Source organism: Cucurbita maxima, unplaced genomic scaffold, assembly GCF_002738345.1.
Source record: "Cucurbita maxima cultivar Rimu unplaced genomic scaffold, Cmax_1.0 Cma_Scf00008, whole genome shotgun sequence".
NCBI classification, from domain to species: domain Eukaryota; kingdom Viridiplantae; phylum Streptophyta; class Magnoliopsida; order Cucurbitales; family Cucurbitaceae; genus Cucurbita; species Cucurbita maxima.
In genome coordinates this window covers 2,699,588-2,704,490 of record NW_019272024.1, presented here as the reverse complement: position 1 = coordinate 2,704,490, position 4,903 = coordinate 2,699,588, and positions in this window count along the sequence as shown.

Sequence of the window (4,903 nt, the reverse complement as noted above, 5' to 3'; positions counted from 1 at the left end):
TTTTTTTTTTTTTTTTTTTTTTTTTTTTTTTTTTTTTTGGAATTTGGATCTTTTCTATTCTTTAACCATTTTTTTTTTGCCATAAATAAATAAATAAATAAAATCCCATCCCCATTTTATTCAATCATCAATCAAATAGTCTCTAATTTTTTTTTTTTTTCAAATGTTCTAGTATTCTTGTACGGCTAGACAAATGTAAAATTGATTAAAAAAGGTTAACAGGTAAAATTTAGGAAGGAATAAATATATATATAAAAAGTTACACGACAAAATTTAGTTCTATCTCTTAAATAATTTCTAAGCTACTTATTACGAGTTATGGAGTGAAGTTTAAATCAACTAACATCACTAAACACGCCTTAAATTAAATTATTCAAAAGTAGTTTTAAACAAAATGGTTTTGTTAAAAAGTGTTGGGTTTAAAATTGTGGACATCAAACAAACACCCATTTGAAATTTCAGTAATTAAAAGTATATGATTTCTGTAAAGTAATTAACCAACATTCTTTTATTAGAAATTCATAGAATAATCCATACTTAACATTCTTAATCTTGCCGACCTCAAATTACCTTTTGTTTTTCTATTATTTTCTTGGGATGCTTATAACTACTATAAGTTTTTAAATTTGTAATTTGAAATGGTCAATTAATTCACTAATTAATGTTGTATTTATCTCCACCCCTTGAAACCTCCAAAAAAAAGAAAATAATAATAAATACATGGAAAACGATGTTAGGTTGACAAAATTATAAAAAAAATTAATTAAGGATTTTTTTTTAATTTATAAAGAGGCATTTACAATACCAACTGAGGGGTTGATATTATATTAATATAATAAGCCATTTTCCATCCAAATTTATATTTTATTTTTAATTACAGGTTGCAATGTTTAACTGATTGATTGATTAATAATTTGAAGTCTTGAGATAATATATATATATATATATATATATATATATATATATATATTTTAATTTCACTAATTCCTCTTTGACCTAATAAAAAAGTCAACTATATAATTTTCTAAAATTTTCAACAATCATTTAAGCCGTGTAATTTTTGTAATGAATAGGTTATATTTGGTTTAATCAATTGAGTTACTATGTGTTTAAATGGTAAAATACAACCCGTTTTAAATTATTTTACTTCAAATGATAATTCATTCAATAATTTGGTTATATTATCATTAAATTTGTTTGTAGTTTAAAACATTGTAAGAAAGATTCATTAAGCTAGAAAGATTAAATTCGTTAAATATTATTTTAATTTGATATCTATTATATCTTTAAAATATTTAAAAATTTAGTCGTCGAATCAAGTGTCTATTAAACTAAATTTTTTTTTTTTTTTTTTTTTTTTTTTTTNGAAACTAAGAGAATTTTAGATACTTTGGAAAGATCACGACCAAATACATACGTTCTTCAAAAATCATAAACTTAATTATACTTATTATTAATAGTATTGTTTTTATATAGATAGAAAATATTTAATATATATGATATTATATAATTGGTTGTATAGATTCTCTGCCACAACATTGGAATATTCCTTCTTTCAAGATGGAATCTTTCCATAAATATTGGATTCCTTTTTTTTTTTTTTTTGTGGGGGAGAAAAAGTCAATCTTTTATTTCAAGAAAAAAAAAAAAAAGTCATGACCTTTAAGCCATGTCTAATCAAACACCAAAAAAATTTTCTTCCCTTTAAATACTTTTTTTTTAATGCAAATTATTCCATCAAATCAATTTCTTCTCCCAATCATTTGATATAGAATAAAACTTAACAAAATTAATTTTTTTTATTAATTATTCTAACAAAAGAATTACAATTTAAAGTTAAATTTCATTTTAAGTGTGTAACAATAATAATAATAATAACAATAAAATATAAATGTAATTTTTTAAAAATTTATATAAAAAATTGGATTTTTGTATAATTTAATGAATGTTACATCCAAGAAATTAAAAATAATTTATATAACTGATAGGAAGGAGACCGATTTGGTTGAGGATATGGATGAACCCTAGAACCATTGACAGCCACACCTCCTTGGAGCTTTCCCACGAAGCATGTTTTTTAATTTAATTTTTTTTTTTTAAAAAAAAACCAGAGTCAAAAATAAAAATTATATAAATAAATAAATAATAAAAAATAAAACTCATCTTTCAAGTTGAAGAGACAAGTGGGCTATAGTCGGAATCTCTCGATCTAATTTTTAAAAGGATACAAAAGAGAAAATAAATATCTTTCGAGGACTTGCAATATATTAAGTAAACTCTTTTATATTATCGAGACATTTAATTTTATTAGTTTTTCTGTCTTCTTGGTATAGTTTTCATTCTTACCTTTTTTGTTTCAAATGATATTATATGTGACTTAGATTAATTTGAGTTCTAACAATTAGCGTTCACCAAGAGACATGTACCTCTTCTCGTGCATAACTTTTAATACAATTTCTACCACTTGAGTGCATTCGAGTGTTGAGTTTGGAGTCTCAACAAAGACCTCCATTTTGAGCTCATCAAACTCAGTCACACACAACCGCTCTTGATAAAAGGGACCCCATATGAGAATAGGGAAAACCCATTCATGAGGCCCTAATACTAGCTAGCTCAAAACCTTGACAAGGTTAGGATCTTCTCGTTGAGAATCTATGTTAAGTTGTCTCAAGGTTGGTTGAATTGTTATCTATATCAATTGTGATTCAACTCCAAATCATGGATGAGATAGTTCTACACCACTTTGAACATATACTCTTATGTCCTGAAGATAGTGTTTCTTACTTATAAACTCATGATCATCTTCTTAATTAGCCAACGTGGGACTCCCCGAACAATCATCAACAATAATAAAAAACTTCGATTATTATACCGACCATAATCAATTTGAGTTCAAAAAAGTCGAGTCATTATTATATAAAAAAATTATGGCAACTAAAAAAAAAAGTACCATTCAAGTTGATGAGACAAGTGGGCTACATAACCTATAAGAGAACAATTTCTCTACCTAGTTCTTCAATAAAATTAACACGAAAATTTATATTTATTTGTTTTTTTTTTTTTTGTCTAATAAATAAAAAAAAAATATTAAAGTCAGTCACTATCTCATCAGCATAAAAATCTTGGAGAGATCAAAGTCTTCACTTCCTCCATACATTTCTTTAAACTTTATGCTCTCATTATATTTACTTAATTAATATGCTAATGTCACTAATTAATAAATTAAACATTTTCCTTTATTCCAATGCTAAAGTATAATTAAAAAAAAAAAAAAACATAAGAGAAAAATATAATGGGGTGGGCTGCTTTGTTATTTGATAATTAATTTACCTTTGTCCTCATTAAGGGAAATTATTAAATAATATTTTAAACAAAGCACCATCATTGGCAATTAAATAATTGGAGTGCACCAATCAAAATTGCTGAATTAGAAATAGAATTAAAAGTCAATTAAAAAATAATTACAATTATAATTCAAGCTTATCTTTTATTGTTAATGCTAACAACTTTTCCCAAAAACAATATTTTTTCCATAAAAAAGGAATTAATATAAACCAACTAATTATTGTTGTTTTTGTCTTGTCTTTTTCTTGTATATAATAAAAATTATGAAAATTTGATGATGTAAAATGTAAATCCAATTAGCTTAATAAAAAATTAATAAAAAATAAAATTCTATATGGCTTTATGTTAATGCTGTGTGACATTATATGCACGTTGTTCTATTGTATTAATTAAAATACACCACTTCACTAACCCAATTTCCCATAATTATTTTCTAGAACAATGAAAGTACATAAGATTTTTCTAATTATTATTATTATTTTTTGTTGACATTACATTATAATTACATTATAATAATTAAGGTTAAAAGAACCCCTTACGAATTTCGGAATTATTAATGTAATGAAAATCTTTAAAATTTAGTTCGAGAATTTAAGGTTAGTTCATAGATGATGTGGTAGGAATGACAAAAGTACGCCTGAAGATCAAAAAATATCTTTGAATTAACTTAATATAAAGTTAAATTGAGGATGAGAAAGATATTGTTGGTCTTACGAATGGATCTTCCATTCGCGGGTTCGAGGAATCTTCACCCTAAACTTATGGGGACCAAGGTGGAGGTGAGGAGATATGCTCGTTCCCAACCTTGTAGAATAAAATTATTGTATTAGCAATAGTATTGTGAAATCCCGTATCGATTGAAGAAGGGAACTAAACATTTTTTATAGAGTGGAAATTTATTGTTAATAAACGCGTTTTAAAACTTGAGACTGGTAGCGTGTGAGATCCCACATCAAACGGGGAGAAGAACGAAACTTTCTCTATAAAGATGTGGAAACCTATTTCTAATAGACGCGTTTTAAAAACTTTAAGGAGAAACCCGAAAGGGAAAGCCCAAAGAGGATAATATCTGCTAATGGTGGGCTTGGACAGTTACAAATGGTATTATAGCAAAACATTGGGCAATGTGCATGCGAGAAGGCTATGTCCCAAAGGGGAGTAGACATGAGGTGGTGTGCTAGTAAGGACACTGGCCTTGAAGGGGGTGGGGGATTGGAGGCCCACATCGATTGTAGAAGGGAATAATTGCTAGCGAAGACGCTAGGCCCTAAAAAAGGTGAATCGTGAGATCTCACCTTGGTTGGAAAAGACTTAGACCACTACATAACGATATATAATGAATAATAACGATATAAATGAATAATATCTACTCGTGGTTAATTTTTAAACATAGACTAATGAACTCGGGGGAGATTTGAAGTCCAAAATGTGAGGAGACAAAAAGTCTGCGGAGTATCGATTGCAGTAGTGGGTCGCAACACGGAATCAAATCTGCTTTTATTTTATCCAAAAAAAAAAAAAAAAAAAAAAAAAAAAAAAAAAAAAAAAAAAAAAAAAA